General features: G+C 38.9%; 1 protein-coding gene and 1 long non-coding RNA gene across 8 annotated transcripts in view; one reads left to right on the top strand and one right to left on the bottom strand.

Annotated features, from left to right (window-relative positions):
- The window catches only part of LOC106883769 (phospholipid-transporting ATPase ID), a 211,530-nt gene extending 200,952 nt beyond the window's left edge, over positions 1–10,578 (bottom strand). For 2 of the 6 annotated variants that reach the window (XM_052978602.2, XM_052978605.2), the window contains exon 1: positions 10,188–10,578. The gene's annotated coding sequence lies outside the window, so the exon portion shown is untranslated. Of the gene's footprint in view, positions 1–9,660; positions 9,925–10,187 lie in introns of those variants that run through there. The other 4 variants (XM_014934890.3, XM_052978603.2, XM_014934892.3 and 1 more) reach the window with 2 other exon arrangements.
- LOC149137195 (uncharacterized) lies at positions 1,719–10,186 on the top strand. Of its 2 annotated transcripts, none has more exons than XR_016240713.1 (2): positions 1,719–4,555; positions 7,616–10,186. It is a non-coding gene; the product is annotated as an uncharacterized LOC149137195 (long non-coding RNA). The 2 variants fall into 2 exon arrangements; XR_016240714.1 differs by having other exon boundaries at positions 1,912–2,648.
- Positions 10,579–24,341: the final 13,763 nt, after the last annotated feature.

The raw sequence follows: 24,341 nt of genomic DNA, 5'->3' as shown, positions 1-24,341 counted from the left end.
CGGCCACGCTCAAGATGGTGTATTTTATGTGCCACCCGCACAAGAGCCAGTCCAGGGGCACTGGCAACTATCTCGCTCGAAAGTCCGAGGGAAAAAAACAATGGAGAGACGAAGGAAAACGGAGGTAGAAAAAAACTTGTCTGGATTAACGGTTTCATATGCCAAATTAATCGATTAAAAAAAAAGTTGTAATTAAAATCTGTAACTACAACTTTTATTCATCCATGCCTCATCAAAATATTTCCAAACCCCACTAGTGGGGAATGCACCTTGCCTTGAGAACCACAGGTACCTATGAAAGGAGCGAGCAATTAATTTCATTTACGTTCATTCAACTTACTTTCAAAGCTGTGTTAGAGTCAGACAGAGAAAGACAAGCAGACAGACAAACAAACAGGCAGGCAGAGACAGGTAGGCAGTTTGTCTGTGTAAGTCTGGGGACTTTGTCTGTAGTGATGAACAATCCAAGAAACAATTAAAGGGTGCTAGAAAGAGTACTATAAATATACATTTCACTGGGTAATTTTTCAAACTGTAAAACACAACCTTTAGTAAACGAAGAAAGCTCTGCGAGGCTATTCCACCGGCTAGAAATAGCACAGCCGAAATGTTTTCTATTATAGGTCTGGTTGATCACGGTTGACCTAAGACTAAACAATAACAACCTGACAGACGAAATCGCTTGTCCTGCTGGAAATAATAGTCAAATTATACTAAAAGATAGGGTAGTATTGGCGTCAGTACTTTTGATCACGGAGCTGCTCCATTCAGGTTGACGTTGGACTAAACAATAACAAACTTAGAAAATACAATACTTCCACATTTCTTTAATGAAGAAAACACCGACAAAGCTAACCAGACAGGTCAGTAATTAACATTTCAAATAACAGTAGCCGGCTGCTATTGTCAACATAACTTGTTTCCGTGTATTACAGTGAGCGTTTTAATGTTATGTTTGGCCCAAAACAAATAACCTCACCAATTCTTCTCTGTCGGCTATAGGAAAATAAAGAACAGTACACCTATAATTAACAAAAGGCAAAACATCAGTAGACAATGCTAATTTTCTTTCTTTCTTTGCTTCCTTTCAAAATCCAGAAATTGCATGCTTCAGATAGCAGAAAAATTAGTCCGGCAAGAGAGAGTGCGGGGTAAAGAGTGAGAGAGAGAGAGAGAGAGAGAGAGAGAGAGAGAGAGAGAGAGAGAGAGAGAGAGAGAGAGAGAGAGAGAGAGAGAGAGTGTGTGTGTGTGTGTGTGTGTGTGTGTGTGTGTGTGTGTGTGTGTGTGTGTGTGTGTGTGTGTGTGTGTGTGTGTGTGTGTGTGTGTGTGTGTGTGTGTGAGTGTGTGTGTGTGTGTGTGTGTGCGTGCGTAAACGTGTAAACATGTAAAAACACAATAATCATAAAAATAAAAAGGCTTTTCTTCGTATCAAACGATCATGTAGTGTTTGTTTCAAAGAATAAGCAACTAAATGAAGTTGAGTGACAATAGATATAAATATATGTGAACAGCTAATTTTCACAATTCAATAATGGGACGCAAAAATACAGATTTGGACAGGTGAATAAGAATGCAAAAATGGTTGAATGAAAAAAAAGAAAAGAGCAAATGTCTAACATTAAAAAAAATTGAATTGCAAAAAGAGAAAGAGGGAGAGGGAGAGAGAAGAAGAGGAAAAGTAACGTGAGCCGAGAGGGCGGCGGAATAGTGTGGGAGATCGTAAGAGACGAAACAGTGACATGACAAGAGAGGGAAGGAGATATATTGTGAGAAATGAGTTGAGAGAGAAGGGAATACCATGAAAGACGAATGAAAAGAGGAGGAGAACGTGAGAGAGGAGTCGGTAGAGAAAGAAATCATGGGATGAGTCAAAAGGAAGAGATCATAAAATGACTTGGAGGAGGGAGAAAGAGCGATGGTAAGAGACAAGGCGAGAGTAAGAGGGGTGGTGTCGATAGAGAAGTATTGTAAAACTTAAGACGTGAGACAGATGGTCAAGATAATTGATCGGCTTGAAAGGTGGTGGCAAAGAGATTTAAAAGTAGAGTAAACAAGAATAATGTGAAGATACCTCCAACGGAGCAAGTAAAAGATGTTAGATGAGCAAATAGAAAAGGGTTACAGAAAAAGAGGGATGGAAATCGTCTTAAAGCAACAGGTGAGTGTATGTATGTATGTATGAGAGGGACATTACAAAAACAAAGCAGGAAAAGGTTATGGAAGGAGAATTTGAGAAAGGGTGTCTAACAAAAAAAAAAAAACAGCAAGAGACAACTCAACACGAAAGAAAGAAAAAGAGCCGGACTGCAAAAATTAGTATTACTTCGAGAGAATTAGCAAATGGAGATAGGTAGAAATATGCATGTCACCATGACAAGCAATCAAGTGGAAATGCAACGGCTATTATTACCACCACAATACACCAGCTACTATGACCAGTTTAATGGAGTTAATGAGCATGTTCCTCGGACTGGAAAGTAGGTAGGGGAATACGAAAACTAAAGCATTTGACATCTGATGTATACCCTCCAAATGAAAATCGAAGCAGAAAGTCATAAAGATAAATCGATCGGCCATAATAATGGCATCTGCTGCCAGTGAAATGTTACATACACGGGACAAAACTGCATAGGAGAAATCCATAACAGGTGAGTTGACTTTAGCCAGCTTTCTTATTCGGTAAAGCATGCATCGAACAAGAAATAGATCAAAGCAATGTTGTTGATATTTGTAAACACCTCCATATTGCTTTCAGATGAAATTAAACAGTTAGCAACGATTAAATAAAACCTATGCAAAAGAACGGTAGACACACTACGTCTGGTTGATGTATACACAAAACGTCGCAAACAAACATTACCAATTAGGGCTGGAGAGTTATTAATAAGACAGACGTGGTTAAGGGGCTTGAATATTTAGAATAGCATAGGACACAGAGAGGAAAACGGTAAGGTTGTTGCAAAGCGTTCGTAGGTTCAATAATAATGTTCAAACAGACGATAAGACCAGTGATAAGAGACAGAACGATACAATACAGAGGCTGAAGATTATTCAGCTTAAGAAAGGCTATACAGGTCAGATTTTTTTCTGGACAAAATATGGAATGTTAGTACATCTTGAGGATTGGAGTACCAACTGTAAAAGGAAAAGCAACTGGTTGCGATCTTGCTAGTAAGAATAAAGGCATCTAAAGAAGATCATGATATATTCTGAAACCCAGCATATGAAATTACGTGGATCCTTTGAGTTACCCATCAATCGTTAAGATGTATGAAGCTACTATTTTTCTTTGGGAAAAAAAAAAACTTCTTTTGTTATCAGATAATGACTTCTACCATTGCAAGACTACAGTTAACAAACAGCTTCTCGTTGTAAAATAGTGGAAGTAGATTGTCCTTAAGAAAATGAAAGTAAACTGCGGTAGAAACCGGAAGTGATGATAGTGACATCCCGTAATTTAATGTAAACATTGTACGTGACGTACATCCAGTACATAAACGTACATATATTTAATATAACATGAAAACCATACATATGTTTTATATAAGACAAAAACACATTTACGCGAAAACAACAGCATCAATGCATGAAATATAATTCGCAGTAACTTTTCTCGATTTCTAAATTTATTTCGCCACCCATACTCATGAAAATATGATGTAAATAGATCATCACTATTCCCACATTGTCGCCTAAGTTTCTTCTTGGCGAGCATCCATCGTCCTTCTATAGTCTGCGTATAGTTGCAGTCATCGTTTGGATTAACTAAATTGAGTGAATGGTTGACAACTTATGGGTATGCAATGTTAACCTAAGATTACAGTTATTTGTGAGATACAATCAATTTAAAGATCTTTGCGCAATCACTCGACCTACTAAAAATAATCGCCAAATTTTCAAATTTATATTCTAACGTCTTAAAGAGAAAGACACTTCTGAATAATGTAGTCTAAACAATTGAAAATAAGTTTGTTTTTGATCGCAGGCGCTCGATCAGAGCTGATTTGAGGCCAAACAATAACTGGTACTTTTATCAACCTCACAGGATGAAAAGCAAAGTCGATATTAGAACGTAAAAAGTCGACACTACAATGCCTTGATTCCTTCGCCTTTTCTTTTTTTTTTTTTATTTGTCAATGACCTTGTCCTTGAATATTGTTAGATTCACATATTTTTTATCCATTGTCTTCGGAACCCTGACGAAGCCAGTAAAATGATGCGGTGATTGTTCCTCTTAATTGGAGAAACCTAAGTTCAGGGCTGCAAGAAATACGCGCAGAAGGTCGACATTTTGAGGATGAGGGACTGGACATAGCTAAGTGGGATAATACGAGTGACAAGATGTAGAGAGACGAGTGAGTTCAAGTGTCTGAATGGAAACGCCTGAATATGAGACCGATCACTTCCGCAGCACCAACAGAAAAGACACAGAGGAGCAATAGTACTGTAAATTGCGACGTACAATTCGAGCTGGCATATTCATCGACCTCACGACTTTTAGCTCAAATTTCTGAGTTGGATTTACCTAATGCAAAAGTCGACACCCAAACATACAGTAAGTAAGCCTAAACCTGGACTGGAAACTGCGTATACTATAGCGTTAATACTGAATTTATATTACTATCTATTATTACCTCCGCCTTAGCGAAGGCGGAGGTATTGTTTTCAGCTGTGTTTGTCTGTTTGTTTGTCCGTGGGCAAGATATCTAAAGAACCGCAGGATAGATTCGGATGAAACTTTCAGGGATGTTTGGCCTCGTGACTGACACGAACTGCTTAGATTTTGGGATCGATCCGGTACAGGTCAAGGATTCTGGATTATTTTTCCTGTTTTGTTTTTTTTACTAAATATTTGAGAGCGGTCGGGTTCATTTATAGTATTCTCGTAAGAGCAGTCGAGTTTATTTCAGATATTCTCATTTTAAAAATCATCTCCGGCTAATTGTTGAGAGGACGTTGGTGTTGCAGACTAACAACTTGTTTGTTTGAGTTCTGAGTTTCGTCATTCTTGGCCGCGGCTTTAGATTGTTGTCACATGTTGAGGGCTTTCTCTGCGAGGCTGTCCGTTGTTGAGGTGTTGTGTGTCACTGTTGAAGATTGTCATTGGACGACTCGCGTGTGTTCTTGCTGTTTTCTCCCCATTGTGGGGCTGAGGGGATTCGTTTTTCAAAAGGCAGTGAGAGCTGCGCATGGGCCGCTGCGATGGGAGCGGCTCCGTCGTTGGACCTGAAACGGATAATGGTGAATGGGGAGGAGGTGAACAATATATGCGAGTGGAGGAAGACGCAGTAGAGCTGGTCCCTCCAGAAGAAACAGTTGAGGGTGGGAGTGATGGGACGGTGGTGTGCCACACGCAGACGGTCGCCACCAGTAGGATTGAGATCCTGTCGGAGGATGGCGTGGCGGCATGTTTGGGATCCCTTTTGAGAGCGGCAGCTTTCGTTGGCTGAGGAAGGGAATGTGGTGCGGTGGAGGTGAGGCTTGTCACCGGGGAGGGGGCTGTTTTGCGTAGTGAAGAGGTGACGCTGTTGCCCACATGCAGGGACGGGCGAGATGTGCGCATTCGCGTTAGAGGGGTGCTGCCGGAAGTGAAGCCAGAGTGGTTGGTGGCAGCTGTTGTGGCTGCCACTGAGGAGAGTCTCGAAGTGGTGTCGGTGGAAGGGGCGATTAAGTTGAGCTGGTGGGGATGCGGCGTCGAGATGTGACTTTTTGCCGCTTCCAAGGACATCGAAGGGGTCCCCTGCTAGATGGAGATTCCAGGAAAGGGTTCTCTTGGGGTGGTTGTTGAGGGGCGAGGACCAGGTTGCTATGAGTGTGGAGTGGGAGGCCGCAGTGCCCTGGGCGTGGACCTCCTCAGGGTGAGAGGGCTGTGGAGAGGGAACAGGAGGCAGTTGGGACCGGAGCACCAAGTGACAGTGGCGGACGGAGGCAGCAAGGGGGTATGGGGTGCGCCAAGGATTTGGAGGGGTGGAGTCGGAGAAGGGAAGTGCGAGGGCGATAGGTGGGGGAGTGACGGTTTTGTCGGCCCCAGGGGGAGGAAGGAGGTGACAACAGGGGAAGACTCTGAAGGACCAAAACCAGATAAAACACGCAAAGAAGGTAAAGAACCGTCTATATTTAAACACATTCAGACGACTGAAACAGAACCAATGGAGCGGGATTCAGTAGAAAGGACTGAAGAGCAGGTTTTGAAAAATAAGGCATTTGTAGTTTACTACGGTAAGAATGTGGCCGTGGAAAAGAGGATTTCCAAGTGGAAGGGTTTAATAAGGGTGAAACTACTCAGGGAGGATTTCACGGATGGACAAAAGTGTGTATTATTGAACGACAGATTCAATACGTTTATAAAAACATACAAAGTATATAATTTCAATTGGCGGGCCCGTGGGGTTTGATACCCTACCACCCATAATTCAACATAAAGACTTGGAAAATGTTTAAATATTGTAAAATATGAACATTGAAAAATGAAGATGTGAACTTTTAAAAGGGAAAAAAAAAAACTGTTCAAAAAAGTAACGTCTAAATGTAACCCACTCGACTTCGGGGTCCAGTGGGCATTGCGCCTCATTTTATCATTTTCATATTTTCGTTCGTTCTTTTTATTTTTTCTGCTTCACTCGATTTCTTTCTATATTTTTATTTCCCCGATTATGTGTCCTGTATTGTTTTGTAATGTCCCATCTATGTTTGGCCCCTTATGGGTAATAAAAAAAAAACAGGACGTTAGTGTTGCCTCGGCGGAGGTTTGCGCTCTCTGAGTGCTCTTGTTTTAGATTAATCTCTGTGTTAATATGTTTAAAATGTTCACCAAACACAGTTGCAAATATACGTGCGGCTGCCTGCTTGAATATGGTAAGTGGTGTACAGCGATCATTAACCATTTACCTCTCCTATATATCACATATGATACACGGGACATATTTCCTTGATATTCATGAGTCAAATATAATACCCATTCCCAATTTTTTTTTTTCAACCACCAGAATAACTTGGGACTGATGAAAGGAAAGTTTTATATTACTCAGTTTTATATTATTCAGGGTTCAAAAGGTCCACTTGTACGCAGCAATTTATAGTATTTTCTACTGTAAACTGTGTTGAGGTTAATCGCTAATGATTAAATAATGCACTTAGCTTTTGTAAATAGATTACTAAACCAAATTAACGAGTTGAATAAAATATCTTGCGGGATTTATACCACCGAGGTTAACTTTACCTCTCATTTTTACGAGGCCGTTAGAATAAGGTACTAGTTAAATACTGAAATCAATTTACTTGAAAAAGTACCTTCCCCAAATCTTGGGCCTTCTGTCTATTTTAGAAACCACTGAGATCAGTAAATCTGTAGAATTATTAGTGCGTAGGACAAAAAGGTCTTGCAGTATTTGCTGTAGCCTTATACGTGGAGTTCAAATTCCACCGAACTTCATGAATCAATGAAGTACCGGTCAGATACTGGTATCGATTTAATACACCCAAATTTGTGGCCTGGTACGTGTTAGAAATTAGTAGTAAGAAGGGGTTTTTTGTTTTGTTTGTTAATATGTCGGTTGAATGCAGCAGGTACATTATTGCATGCCTGATTTATAAACTTTTATATTTCTTTCAATAGATGTTCTCAATTACACACCAAAGGACTATACATGTCAACACCCAAATACACTGTACAAAGGAATGATCTCACTCTTTGACAGTTTCCTTTCCTAAAGAACGGTCACCAGAATTCATCAACCCTTTTTGTTTCGGGTCATTGTCAAAGCGACATCCATATCCGTCAGAAGTACCTATACTCCTATATGTCAAACATTCTTTATTATTTTATTTATTTTTTTATATATATATATATATATAGAAATTAGTCATACGCCTAAAACCCATTTACACGCATAACAGATCACGAATATAAACATTCTTCTCACCTGATCATATAAACTCGAGTACAAATAAATAAATAAATAAAATTGAGAACCGAGTTTTCTTTAGTTTAAAAAACATTAGACTTATGCTGAAATCAAAAGTATTCTAATTACCTTGTTGTTACATATTATGTTTATCACTTTTTATATAATGGCAAAAAACACAATTTACATATAGTGAATTCCATTTATAAAACTGATCACTTAACTTTGATTTACTCGCAAAACCTATTCATCAACTAAAAGAAAGTGTAGGGGGATAACAAAACAGTCGGCTAATCTCAGAAGTTTGCCGCTGCGAAACCAACAATTTATTGATATAGACGGAATCATTAGAACGTCGGACAAAAATGCTTGCGCTATTTTTCTGGCTCTCTGCATACTGAGTTCAAACCCCAACAAATTCATCTTAGCCTTCATCTTCCCGGAGGTGACAAAGTAAAGCACCAGTCAAGTATTGGGTCCGGAATAACAAATTCTATTTCTCTTATGAAACCGAAAAATCGAATTAAAGAAACTCTTTTCTATATACATAGCATATAATTAAATTAAGCTTCCTCATGCGTGTAGGATTCTGGGATTAGAGTTTAATTTAATTTGGGACTAGAGTTTTAATTAATGACTTGTAATTGATACTTCATTTAAAATTATTAAATATGAACCTTTGTATATTTTACTTAACAAAGCACCAAAATTTCGTCCGCAAAAACTGATCTGTAAAAAATACGGTATCTATTTTAATAACAGAATATACGAGCTAACTTGTATGATTAAACCACAGGCTAGAATGTTTACATGCGTGAAATGCACACATCATTATGTGTGTGCGTGATCATATAAGAGTAATTTAATGCGAAAGTGAAAAATACAAATATAGAATGAGGGCGGAGGAACATATCCAGTATACAGATGATTAAGTATTTCACACGTGTGTGCGTGTGTACAGAGAGGAGCTGTACTTGATAAACCTCTTCAGTTTTCTAGCCTAACTTAGAATATGAATGGGAAATATAAATATTTCAGAAATATTCTCCCAAATCAAAATTAAATAAATTCTTAATTTCCGTCCCTCAGCACTAAAAGTACAAACACCGCCACCAATCTTTAAAGTTCTAGTATCAATTAAAGTTAGGGTACACGAAGCTAAAGAAATTAACTGATGCTAAAAACAAACAGCGGAGGAGTTAGTTGACTTGGGACAACAATTAAGTGGGTTATTGGAGGGGGCTTATGCTAACACCTGTCCAAAGATTGCCCCCATTCATACCTTTCGTCAAGATATGTGACTTCCTACCTGGATTTAAAATCGTTTTAAAGTATGCCTAGTGGTTTTTGTTTGTTTTTTGTTTTTTTTAATCAATTGTAAATAAGACTTCAAAGTGAGATGGGTGTAATAATAAAAATTTACCAATAAAACTATCAATAATGACACTCACTGAACAAAGTTATTAATAGTTTTTTTTCCTAACTTGCTGTAAAAGTAGCGCTGGAAAACTACTAAACAATACGAAAAGTTAGTTTGTCGAGAAAGAGATATAACTTTCAATTGATATCTACGTTAAAAGCAACGATTCAAAATAATCGAAAGAACAAACATAAAAGGAAGAGAATTTTTTTTCAGAATATTCAACAAGTTAGTAGAATGAAGTAATTTTCGAAAAAGACAAACAAAAACATATGTCTGTGCGTGTGAATATGTGGGCATAATTAGAAGGACAAAAAAATCTGTATCCTTACAAACCTTACTGTGCTTGAGGTGTTGAATAAAATAGTAGGAACTCACTGTGGACAAATTAAGGGGAAAAGTGTAGTAAGTTTTCACGGCACAGTTGGTTTGACACTGCGCGGTAAAGGAGGAGAAGAAAGCTTACGTAGCACTCACTACAACTCTAAAACATGCTGCCTCTTTCTCTCTCTCTCGCACTGATTCGCTTTCTTTCTCATTCTGACTTACACATGGTCTGTATATTAAGGACACACGGCTATACGACCAGAAACTTAGTATACATACATGTCAACTATCAACTGTCGTGAACAGTGTCGTCTTTATAAGCTATATCTTTTCTTATATTAGCCGTCTACAGTGACAAGCAAGGAGCCATTACTATAGAAGTCCGTAAAGGGTTCTCTCCCATCAAAATGGTGCCAGATTATTTCAATGTTTTTACGAATATTTAACGAGGCAGAAGCCAACCCTGGAAACTTTAACTTCTAGCGAGTAAAATTTGCGATTCACTTTCAACACTTAAGACGTTTTACTCCACTTACATCACAAACACTGGTAGGAAATGAATAAACATCACAACTTTCTCCTTCCTCTCTTATGCTTGCTAATATCGATTTCTTTGAACTAGGCCCAAGGTCAGTTTTCGTAGAGGTAGGTACAGTAGACTGAATTCTCCCCACTGTGTAGCAAGTAATTACTTCAACGGTCCTGAGTCCAATACTTAGTCTCAGCCATCTCCACAACTTTTCGTGCAAAAAAATAGTTAAAATCATTACGGCTGAGTAAATGACATACCCAATTGATCGACCATGGATAATGAGTTCAAATCAGGATGCAGTTTTTGTACTGTGAATATTGCAGTGTTTCGGATGTAGTAAATATATGTAAACAAAATATCTACTTTGTAAATAAAATCGTATCAACCATTAGTATTATTACTTGTTGTAGTAGTTAGTAGTAGTAGTAGTAAGTAGTAGTAGTAGTAAATATTGAACAAAGACAAAATAATTTAGCATTTCTTTTCCAGATGTTGTATACTTGAAGTTATTTGAATAAAAGTAACTTGCATAAAATTAAATTAAAATACAAGTAAATTTTAATTATTTTGTATACTATTTATTTGATCAAGAAAGATTCTCACTTCAATTTACTTTATATATTATTATCATCGTCGTCGTCGTTTAACGCCTGCTTTCCATGCTGGCATGGGCTGGACGGTTTGACTGAGGACTGGCAAGACGGGAGGCTGCACCAGGCTCCAATCCGATTTGGCGATGTTTTTACAGTTGGATGCCCTTCCTAACGCCAACCACTCCGAGAGTGTAGTGGGTGCTTTTTACGTGTCACCGGCACGGAAGACAGGCGGCACTGGCATCGACCACGCTCGAATGGTACGTTTTACGTGCCACCGGCACGGGAGCCAGTCAGGTAGTACTGGCATCAGCCACGCTCGAATGGTACTTTTTACATGCCACCAGCCACAGCTACGATTTCACTTGGTTCAACAGGTCTTCACAAGCACAGCATACTTTTAAATGAGCTAGTTATGAGACACTGGCATTGGCCACGGCTATGGTTTCACTTGGCTTGCTGAGTCTTCTCAAGCACAGCATATCTCCAAAGGTCTCGGTCATTGCTTCTGTGAGGCCCAACGTTTGAAGGTTGTGCTTCACTACCTCATACCATGTCTTCCTGGGTCTACCTCTTCCACAGGTTCCCTCCGCTATTAGGGTGTGACACTTCTTCACACAGCTGCTCTCATCCATATGCAACACATGACCATACCAACAGAGTCGTCTCTTTTGCACACCACATCTGATGTTTCTTATGTCCAACTTTTCTCTCAGGACGCTTACACTCTGTTGTGCATGCACACTGACATTACACATCCAGCGGAGCATACTAGCTTCATTTCTTTCAAGCTTACGCATGTCCTCAGCAGCCACAGCCCATGTTTCAGTGCCTTGTAGCATGACTGTTCTCACACAGGCATCATACAGTCTACCTTTCACTCTGAGAAAGAGACTCTTTCTTTCCAGCAGAGGTAGGAGCTCTCTGAACTTTGCCCAGGCTACTCTTATTCTAGCAGCTATACTCTCAGAGCATCCACCCCTTTTACTATATATAATATATATGTATGTATGTATATATGACGTTTGTAAAGGGTCCATGTCTCACATGCATGGTACACGGCAAAATATAAGTTAGTCCTAGAGTGTACAATGTTCCTGAAGGTCAGCAATGGTCTTCCTCGGTCACAGTTGGACGGCTATCATGTATGTATTTATATATGTATGTATGTATGTGTATATGTATATATATATATATATATATATATATATATATATATGTATGTGTATGTATATGTATGTATATATATATATGTATGTATATATATATATATTATGAATATATATATGTATGTATATATATATGTATGTATATATATATGTATATATATATGTATATATATATATATATATATATATATATATATACATATATGTATATATATTAATATATATATATATATATATGTATATATATATATATGCATGTGTATATATATGTATGTATATATATATAGCATCATCATCACCATTTAACGTCCGCTCTCCATGCTGGCATGGGTTGGACGATTTGACTGGGGACTGGTGAGCCAGTTGGCTGCACCAGGCTCCAATCTGATCTGGCAGAGTTTCTACAGCTGGATGCCCTTCCTAACACCAACTACTCTGAGAGTGTAGTGGGTGCTTTTACATGCCACCGGCACGAGGGCCAGTCAGGCAGTACTGGCAACATCCATGCTCAAATGGTGTTTTTACGTGTCACCTGCACAGGAGCCAGTCCAGCGGCACTGGCAACTCCCTCGCTCAAATGTTGTTTTCCACATACTACTGGTACAAGTGCCAGTAAGACGACGCTGGTAACGATCACGCTTGAATGATGCTTTTTACATGCCACCGGCACGGGGCCAGTCAGCAGCCCTGGCAACAATCATGCTCGGATGGTGCTCTTAGTGCTCCACTAGCACGGATGTCAGTCATGCAGTGCTGTCATTGAATTTGATTTCGATTTCAATTTCACTTGCCTCAACAGGTCTTCTCACGCAGAGTTTAGTGTTCGATGAAAGAAAGGTATGCCTAAGTGGGCTGGTTACACTCCTGGCATAGGCCACAGGTTATGGTCTCACTTGGCTTGCCGGGTCTTCTCAAGCATAGCATATTTCCAAAGGTTTCAGTCACTAGTCATTGCCTCGGTGAGGCCTAATGTTCGGAGGTCGTGCTTCACCACCTCATCCCAGGTCTTTCTAGGTCTACCTCTTCCACAGTTTCCCTCAACTGCTAGGGTGTGACACTTTTTCACACAGCTATCCTCATCCATTCATACCACATGACCATACCAGCGCAGTCATCTCTCTTGCACACCACATCTGATGCTTCTTGGGTCCAACTTTGCTCTCAAGGCACTTATATTCTGTCCTGTCGAGTATGCACACTGACATTACACATCCAGCAGAGCATACTGGCTTCGTTCCTTGCAAGCTTACGCATGTCCTCAGCAGTCACAGCCCATGTTTCACTGCCATGTAGCATGGCTATTCATACACATGCGTCAGACAGTCTGCCTTATACTCTGAGTGAGAGTCCCTTTGTCACCAGCAGAGGTAAGAGTTCTCTGAACTTTGCCCAGGCTATTCTTATTCTAGCAGTTACACTTTCAGAGCCCCCCACCCACACTACTAACTTGGTCACCTAGGTAACGGAAGCTATCATCTACTTCTAGTTTTCCTCCCTGGAATATGGCAGAAGTTGTTCTCTGCACATTTTCAGTGTTTATTGCTCCTGAGTATCTGCCACATACAAAAACCATCTTGCTAGTTAGCCTTCCTTTGATATTACTGCACCTCTTATGTGTCCATAGCTTACACTGGGTACATCTTATGGAGTTTCTACCTACGCCTTTTCTACAGATCGAGCAGGGCCATTTACCTGAAGGGGTTTGTGGTTTGTCTGCCTTTCTACTTATTAGGACTTTGGTTTCAGCTAGGTTGACTCTAAGACCCTTCGATTCTAATCCTTGCTTCCACACCCGAAACTTCTCCTCTAGTTCTGATAGTGACTCAGCAATTATAGCAAGGTCATCAGCATAAAGGAGCTCCCAGGAGCATCTTGTCTTGAATTCCTCTGTTATTGCCTGGAGGACTATGATAAATAGGAGGGGGCTGAGGACTGAACCTTGGTGTACCTACCTCTACCCAGAATTCTTCACTGTACTCATTGCCAACCCTCACTTTACTGACAGCGTCACTGTACATGGCTTGCACAGCTCTCACTAACCTTTCATCTATCCTTAGTTTCCTCATTGACCACCAGATAAGGGATTGGGGGATCCTGTCAAATGCTTTCTTCATGTCAATGAAAGCCAGGTACAGAGGTTTATCTTTGGCTAGGTATTTCCCCTGCAGCTGTCTTACCAGAAATATAGCATTAGTGGAGCTTCTCCCTGGCACAAACCCAAACTGTATCTCATCTAAACTGACTCTCATCCTAATTAGTTAGGTTATGACAATAATTCTGATTTCACTGTAATTAGGTGTATTCGACCATATTGTGAATTATATTCCTGGCCTTGGGAGTAAATTCTTTGCATCTTATATTTTTAAGTTTCAATTGGCTTAGTGACCCTTAATTACTTGCAGAAATTATATCTGACCATATTGCTCAAGGCCAGTGGACAAAAAAACTTTGATCCAGTTTAGTACTTAGCCTTTCTGGACACTATTTCGAAATATATTTCATAGCCCTCTCCCTATGACCTCTGCTATCCTTTGCACTCAGTGCAAAAATCCCCTATCTAAAATATAAGATTGTCAAAACCATTATACTTTAGTTGAAACTCTCCTGGTTGCAGCACCTTGAATAAAGCTGCATGGATACATCTAACCAGGATGAAATCTTAATGCAATCAAACCAAAAAGATGCAAATAGACACCACATAACAAGAAATCCATGCAACAGAAACATATATCAGATGGAAGTTTAAAGAAAATATACTGTATAAAGACTGTAATAATAATAAAAAACTGTGTCAGTGTATAATTCTGTCTTTGTTTTAATGTCTTGTGTCTATATGTGTATGTATGTATGTATGTGTATATATATAAAGAATAAAAAGTTTAGAATGGTACAACAATGCACTATAAAACAAAAAAATGGACTATATACCTGTTGTAATTTAGTTATCTATAGTCCGATGATATTTCGGAATTACAATTCCTTCTTCAGATCGTCTTAGCTGGAGTCTCTGCTATAAACTGTTTTCCAACGGTTTTCTTTTTTTTCAGAAGCGTCTCAGTAGTGGTCTCACGAAGCTTCTTCTGGAATCCCTCATGAGAAGTGCGTGAGGTCGGCTATGTTTCAATCTCGTGTGTGTTGGTACATCTGTGTCGCTGCTTCTAAGTTATGTGTTATATGTGCAGCTTCTCTTTTTTTTTTTTTGCCCTTCTTTTTTTATAATAATATACTGAATAATATATGTATATAAGGATATTCAATATAAAAAGACAATGGACTAAACTGAACAGGAGGAGGCAAGTGGGATGGAGAGTAACAGAAGAGGTCACAGGATGTGTGATGAAAGATTTCAGACAAAGGACACTAAGATAAGATAACGCTGAAGTGAAGAATGAGTATATAGTGGATATCTTTACATTCTGAGTTCAAATTCTGCCGAGGTCGACTATGCCTTTCATCCTTTCAGGATCGATAAATTAAGTACCAGTTGAATTCTGGGTTCAATCAAATCGACTGATCGCCTCCCCCAAAATTTAGGGCCTTGTACCTAGAGGAGAAAATGTATATATATGTTTGTGTATGTATGTGTAAGTATGTATGTGTATATATATGTTTGGTATATATATACGTATGTATATATATATGTATGTATATATGTGTGTGTGTGTGTGTGTATATATATATATATATATATATATATATATATATATACAGTTAAAGGTGGAGAGCTGGCAGAAACGTTAGCATGCCGGGCGAAATGCTTAGTGATATTTCGTTTATCTTTACATTCTGAGTTCAAATTCTGCCGAGGTAGACTATGCCGTTGCTCCTTTCAGGATCGATAAATTAAGTATCAGTTGCATTCTGGGTTCAATCTAATCGACTGGCCGCCTCCCCAAAAATTTAGGGCCTTGTACCTAGAGGAGAAAAGTATATATGTACGTTTATGTATTTGTTTTGCAATATTCCTGATTTGAAATTGTGTATTGAAACAGATATTGTCGTATTTCCTTTTTTGCTTTTGCCAGATAACCATCCCACTTGCCTCCTCCTGTTCAGCTTAGTCCATTGTCTTTTTGTACTGTATATCCTTATCTGTACATGCATTTGTGTCTGTACTTGTCTACATTTAGTTTTGTGTGTGTATGGGTTTGCCTACTACACTGTTTGTACCCATGTCTTTTATTAAGTTGTTTTTTTTTATTATTTTTATTCATTTATTTACTTATTTGTTTCTTTTTTTTCTCATTCCTTCTTAAGTATGTGTATGTGTATGTGTATGATCATCATTATCATTATCATTGTAACATCCACTTTCCTATGATTGTGTGAATAGGACAGAATTAGTTGAGGCAAATTTTCTACAGCCAGATGCCCTTCCTATCACCAACCCTCACCTGTTGCCAAATAAAGTAATATTCCCCATGACCAGACATTTTCATGGAAGATTGAAAACTATGGACACCGCTTGCATGAAAGTGACAGTCTTTTACAAGAATCACATAAAGTCAAGGCAAGGAGACAGTAACACACACATACATACCTATATGAATGTATGCATATATATATTTCGTTTTTGGATTTGGTTTGCAAGAGTCTTTATGTGAGTTCGTGCGTTGAAGGACATTCTCTTGTGTCTGAGAGTCAATGACTATTGAAAAGGTTGCAAGACACAACAAAAATTTTAGAAAAATAAAAAAGAAAGAAGTGGAAATTTTACCGGTGGGTGTGTTAAATTATAAGGCACCAAAAGAGAATGACTCTCCCCAGACATAACAGTATGTATATATATATATATATATATATATATATATATATATATATATATATATATATATATATATATATATATATATATATATATATATATATGTATGTATGCATATGTGTGTGTATGTATATTGACAGACTTAGAGACATGCAGATAGATATGCCAGACTTCTTTCAATTTCTGTCTTTCAAATCCACTCACAAGGTTTTGGTTACCCAGGGCTCTGGTGCAAGACACTTGCCCAAGATTCCACACAAAAGGACTGAACTTGAGACCATATGGTTGGGAAGAAAACTTCTTCCTACACAGCCACACCAGTTCCTATATCACCACTCATGATGTATAGGTCACCACATATAATAATGATGCTAGTTCTTAAGGATATCTAATGTTAAGTGTGATCATAGCACAAGACTTCAACATTTGCCAGGAAAGAATACTTATTGGCTGGCCCTTATTTTCTTGACATTGGAAGAATGAAAGATTGAAGTTGACTTCAGTGGGATTTGAATTCAGAATGTAAAAGTTTATAACTAAATACTGCAATATATTTTGTCCAAAGATTTAATATAATCCCTCCTTGCTGTAAATGCACTATGAGGCCACTAAATATTAATTATGAAAAATATAAACTATGAAAGACATTTTTTAAAAATTAATCTGAGTATAAAGTACATTGATTTAAAGTTCTCTGCTACAGAATATAGATAAATGTATGATGTTTGATGTAGTTAATGTTCATAAAGAATTCTTAAAGTTTAACATAGCAGTTGAACAGAAAACATTTATGAGGGAAAGAGAGAGAGAATCCCAAAGAGAAGTTATTTCGGGAAGAAATGTTTTGTATGGATTAAGTAGGAAGAGGCAGAGAAAGAGTAATTTGAGGATATTTTGGCAGCTAAACGAAGTGCCAGTTGAGATATCCTAGAGTCCTTCTACAGTAAAATAATATATATGATACACATATCAAGGAAAGGGTTTTGCACTACACCCTGCCAATACATGTACAACAAGACTAAAATAAAGTTACTACAAATACTAGAACTAAGAATCTCTTATAGCAAATTCACATGTATAACATTACTAAAATTACACTCAAAGATTAGTTTCCTCTTTAGGGCAATAAAATTTTTCATCCAATATCAATAACTGGCCTCTAACAGTTCAAGTCCAATATGTATTAGAGTTCTATTCATAAGTTTGGGACAGTGCTGGTGATTGACACAAACACATGAAAATAAAGGTTGAATGGCAAAAATTCACTAACATACTAAACTTAATAGTCTGCATACATTGCTTCTTCTACCATTACTAAAACAGTCTCTACTCTTCTAAACTATATATACTACAAACTTCAAAACCAACCCAATGCATTTATCTTAATACCTCTTCTCATCTCTACTATATCTCTTCCTTACTAAATAGTTTGCTCAGTCATTCATCTCCTGAATGAAAACCCTCTAGAATCCTCTTTCCAAACATGTTTTCACTACAGCTATTGAACTGTTGAACTACAAGAAAGCAATACATTTGCAGATTCTCCCTTTCCCTCACATCCTTTCCTGTCTCTCCCTCACTCTGTCTCCCTGTCTCTTCCCATCCTCTCCCTCCCTCTGTCTCCCTTTCTCTTCCCCTCCTCTCCTTCACTCTGTCTCTCTTTCTCTTCCCCTCCTCTCTCTCACTCTGTTTCTCTTTCTCTCCCCCTCCTCTACCTCCCTCTGTCTCACTAACACCCCACACCCCTCTCTCTTTCCTTCATATCACCCTCTCTCTTTCCTTCATATCTCCCTCTCTCTTTCCCTATTCCCCCTCTGTGTTTCTTCTTTTCTACCTCCCTCTATCTCTCACTTCCTCTCTATCCTCTATTCCCCCTCTGGGCTTAAAAAACGGGCACTAAAGTGGGAGAAGAAAGAATTGAATCTTCTGTTGCGAGCGTGGACGATTGCTAGCGGCGATCCGCCAAACAACACCATCACTGTTGCACTGAAAAACAATGGCTTTTGTAGAACCATTGATCAGATAGAGTGGAAGAAAAATGAATTCATCTGATCCTTTATGCTTATCAGGTCACACATTGACACCCTGGATGTCATAATGGAAAACTATTGCGGCAAGGCTGATAGAGATAGAGAAAAAGAAAAGGAAACAAAACCCCAAAGTCTCTTTGAACCAGTGCTTCCTCAAAAGAATGGATCCCCCACCCCTGTGAACGACCAGGATGAAAAGGATAGGGGAGCCAAGGAAGCAGCAACTAGAAGCCCCTCTGTGCCAGTGGTCCTACAAAGGAATGGAGCCCTCACCCAATTGGACAACCAGAGGAAAAAAGTTCCCACCACAAGAAAAGGAAGGACAGAACATGAACACAAACATAAAGAAGGAAAGGAACAAAAAGGAAAAGGCAAAAATGAAACAACCAAAACCAAAACCCCAACCCACCAAACAAAAAACAGAAAACCCCATGGAGGATCCAATGCAATCCAAAAACCTACAGGAAAGAAGAAATTTGGAAGGCACTCAAAGACCTGCAGATTTTACCTGCAAGGCAAATGTTGACATGGGGAAGACAGCAAAAATTGCCAGTTTGCTCACCTGAGACCCTGCCAAAACCACAGGGGCCTTAAGGAGAAAAACTTCACTGAGGAAAGACAACAAACGTCTCCAAGGAAAAAATATCCGAAAGAAGTGCACTCTTCAGAGGTTATGCGCAAGGCAGCAGCTATGCAAGAGTCTTTTTTGTACATGGCAAAAAGATTGTGCAGCAGCTGACCTGGCTACATCAAGCGCAAACAAGGAACCTTGCCCACCACTGTGCAAGACCACCACAGTCAACAGACGTGGGATGGCCTCCCCTAATGCCTGCACAGTCATCATGCCAATATTTTTACTAAATATTGGAGGCCTGTTGCATCATAATAAAAGCAAAATTTCTTTCCTGAGAGACCTTGCTGCATGCAATCAAGCCTTATGCATAGCGCTCGTGGAAACTCACCTCAGCCCTGATATAGAGTATGTAGAAGTACATGTACCAAAATATGCTATACTGTGAACAGACAGAAAGGAAAGGATCCATGGTGGAGTTGCTGTATACATCCGTGATGACCTCACACCCCAGGTCTTACTGTCATACTCAAATTCAGTATGTGACACTCTAATTGTATACATAAGACAATACAATATGATATAGTCATATGCAATACATATTGCCCACCGGATGCTCCAAACCACATTGGCAAGTTTAAAGATTGCCTCACACGAATTAAAGAAATCCTCATGAAACTGGAACGCCACGTGACCATATTTCTTATGGGTGATTTCAACTTCCCCAACGTCAAATGACCGAAAGGTCTCATGCTCTCAGGAATGACTCATTGAAAGCAAGCACAGGTGGAGTCCCGGCTCAACCTCACCAATGTCCTATTCATGGAGCAAGCTGTACTCAGACCAACTAGGGTGAATAACATTTTGGATCTCTGCTTCACAAACAATATGGACATCATTCATGATGTGAAAGTGATGCCGAAATAAGTCTCACATCAAACCATAATAGAGCTGTGTATGTTTGGGTGGAAAGTAGCCAGAGACATACAGCCTAAAGGAAGCACCCGAAATCTCTCCAATCTGAACTTTCACAAAACAGACTGGAAATCAATCCAAAAAGAGATCCTCAGACAGAACTGGCCGAAATGTCTCTCTACACCAGACATTGACATGAAACTAGAATGTTTCATGTCTGTTGTGCAAGGCATATGCCAGAAATATGTTCCAGAGCACAAGACCAAAACAAATACGAACATGATTCCAAGGGAGAGGAAGATCCTCATGAGACGACGGACAAAGCTTGCAAATCGACTCAACCAACATCCCAAAAGTAGCAAAAGGTCCCATCTAAAAAGAACACTGATGGAGATTGGAACAGATAGTCAGAGAGAAACTAATCGCATTCCTTGAAGAAAAAAACTTGCTGAGTGATATCCAGTATGGCTTTTGACGAGGCAGGAGCTGCCTGACTCAACTCTTATAACATTTTGACTGGGTATTGAGGCAGTTACTCAAAAACTCAAATGTGGATGTAATATATCATGATTTTGCAAAAGCTTTTGACAAAGTGGATCATGGTATGATATGCCACAAACTGCATGATCTCAGCATAGCTGGAAAACTTGGAGAGTAAGTTACATGATTTTCTGAAGTCAGGCAGTTGTGACCAATGGAGCCACCTCAATAAAAACACAAATAGTGAGCGGTGTTCCACAGGGCACTGTTTTGAGACCAATGCTTTTCATAGTGGCCCTCTCAGATATGCCTTCAACTGCCCAGATAGCCACCCTTGCTATCTACGCAGACAATACGCAAGTCTCGTAGAAAATACTGAACCCCAGTGATGTTGCACATCTGCTGCAGGAGTTGGACTCAATTTACAGATGGGCTGAGGATAATAATATGCAGTTTAATGCTGAAAAATTCCAAGCCCTGCACTACCAGCATCCAAAACTGAATATGAAACTTACAAGGTACACTGGTCCACAGGGAATTTCAATCCCAGAGCCTAAATCAGTGAGGGACTTGAGTATCGACACGCGTGATGATACCTCTTTCCAAGTGCACATTACCAGGATGGCGACAAAGTGCAGACGACTGGCTGGATGGATCCTGAGAACATTCAGAACCAAAGATAAGGAAACCATGATGGTCCTATGGAAGACATTCGTCCTTAGCCACCTGGATTACTACTCCCAGCTATGGTCACCCAACAGTGTAAAATTAACAGCAGACCTGGAAGCAATCCAGCGAAGATTCACAAAGAAGATCGTCTCTTTGCAACTGCTCAGCTACTGGGAAAGGCTGAAACAACTAAGACTCTACTCCCTGGAGCAAAGGCAGGAGAGGTAAGCAGTAATATACATCTGGAAGATCCTGGAAGGAATTGTGCCAAATTTTGGCATTGAAAGCTACACCAATACCAGAACAGGTCAACACTGCATAGTGCCAAAGATTCCAGCAATGCCATCGCACTTCAGGAACAGTTACTGCAACAGCCTGGGTTTCAGGGGCCCACAGCTTTTTAATATTCTCCCAAATAGCCTGAGGAACCTGCATAAAGTAGATGTAGGCATTTTTAAATCAAGGCTGGACCTCTTCCTTTTGAGAGTCCCAGATGAACCTACCTCACGGCAAGAGGTGCAAATGAGAGGAGGCCTCATCAAACTCCATTCTTCACCAAGTGCCACATATTGGAGGAGGCTCTCAGTAATAACAGTGTAGCAAAACGGTGGTGCATCAACATGGCCGCAGCTCTGAGCTGAAACTACAGAGAGAAAAAAAAATATATATATATATATGTGTGTGTGTGTGTGACTGTTACACTATCCAATGATATAATGATGTGTTTGCTTATAGTTTGCAGGCAATAGTCAGATGTCTATAGATTCTTAATAATGAGTAAGCTAAAATTACGCTGAATATATTTGTTACTACCAAAAGTGTTAATCTCAGAACTCAAACCAACTTTGATATGTTGGAGAATTATAGAGCCTCAGATGCTAAAATACTCATTCAATTTTCTTTCTTGTAAATGATAGACAGTGTAGTAATGGGGTGGGGTGTCATTTGTATGAAAATTCAAAAGAAACCCTCTAGCCCAACTCTCTGGTCACATGCATTCATAACATTGACCTAGTACCATTATTCAAGTGAGTAGTCTGCCAAGGTCGACTTTTTTCATCCTTTCGGGATCGATAAATTAAGTACCAGTTGCATACTGGGATCGATCAAATCGACTGGCCCCCTCCCCAAATATTTCGAGCCTTGTGCCTAGAGTAGAGAAGATTATTTAAGTGAGTAGTGCTAATTACAGTCGCTATTAAGTAGTCAGCCACTACTATTGCTTGATAGATTTTGAGGGACAAATAAATGAATCCTGATGAGTCATTAAATAATAAGGAAACCATTCAGTTCAATATTCACCCCAAGTTGCAGTAAAGGTCTTCAAGGCACATAATTTCACAGTGGTACTAAATACATATAGATATCATTCCGTATGTTTTTTTTTATTTCATAACCCATCCTGTACAGGTACTCCAATATATACAGGTATAAAATAACCCAAACAATGTGCTACCATTTAATATATTAGTGTGGTAATACAACACCACACTAATGCTGAGTGGGTTCCAAACAGTGATTACTTATACACCCAGCTGAAACTCAAAAGAAAACAGTGTCATAAAGTTATTTAGCTCACATTCCTACTTGACAAACATTTCCTCCCACTCATAAATATAGGAAATCATTTGATAAATAAATGTTTAAAGTTTCTTTTAGTTGTACAGCCAGCATGAAACAAATCAATTCACAAAAAGCCATTCCTAACACTGAGGTCAGTTATCCATTGAGAGGTAATACTGCATACCTACTCAAAGCTTACTGTAACACTGCCAACAAGGTAAAAGTCAAGTCCAGACAACTAAATTATGTATCCTGCTGAAATACTACATTGGAATGATAGAGTGCCTGTTAAAGAATGACTGTACAGCTCTACCTCCTCATTCAGAAGTTGTGGAATATCACAATGTTAACCAAGTATATATGGCTTTTGAAAGCAAAAGCCATGAATTACAACATCAATTCAAAAGTGTTAGCCTTATTCCAACAGCAGGAAAAAAGACGAATATTAAAGAATTCACCCATACATGGCCTATACTTATATGCAAAATCTAAGGCATTCTCTCCTTGCTTGGATGAGAGCAAGTACATTCTCCATTACAGGGGTAGATCACAATAAGACCATTGACACTGAGGTAACCTTCACTCCACCTATTCCTCTAGTTTCTCAGGGTTGGACCCTAGGTTAGATACCTGCACTTCATTCTGTTCCTTTACTCTTTCCTTTCTTCTTTCGTCATCTTCTTGTCTTTTCTTACCCTCTCTTCCAAGTAAATTGCAAAGATCTCATGCCAGGGTATATAACAAACACGTTCACATGTTCATGAAAATTAAATGCTTAATGTAGTCACCATAAAAATAATAAAATGTATGTAAACTTGTATGTAAGTGCATGTGTATAGATTTGTGTATCTGCACATGTGCATGTGTATGTGTGTACAAGTGTGTATATATGTGTATATGTATGTATATATGAATATGTATGTGTACATCCATTTATCCTCAAAATTACACATACATGCAGACAGCACACGTATGTGCACACACATAAACACACACACACACACACACATATACATGCATACATAGCATGCATATTCCTAAAAAAAATCAGTAAGACAATGGAGTAACATAATTTTCAACATTTAATCTGGGCCAAAAAGTGGAAATATTTTCTATATGAGTATAGAAATTAATCATTTTTATTTTCTTTCAAAGTAAGAAAAGCCTATATCTTACTGCCATTGTCTATTATATTGTTGGGGGGGCCATTCATTTCTAATACCAACTCTTTTTACTGAGCAGGGCAACAATTAGTCATCTCTCTCTCTCTCTCTCTCTCTCTCTACCTTCTCTCTCTCTCCTTCTCTTGTCTAGCAAAATATGTGGAGAAACGTTCTAATTCATGATTGTGCTGGTTTTGCAACAATTAACCATTGAGCTAATATTGCCTTTTCCTCATGCTA

This window comes from Octopus bimaculoides, chromosome 2 (assembly GCF_046866305.1).
Source record: "Octopus bimaculoides isolate indiv1 chromosome 2, ASM4686630v1, whole genome shotgun sequence".
Taxonomy (NCBI): Eukaryota; Metazoa; Mollusca; class Cephalopoda; order Octopoda; family Octopodidae; genus Octopus; species Octopus bimaculoides.
The sequence above is the reverse complement of the archived record's forward strand: the minus strand, read 5'-3'. Positions and strand labels throughout refer to the sequence as shown.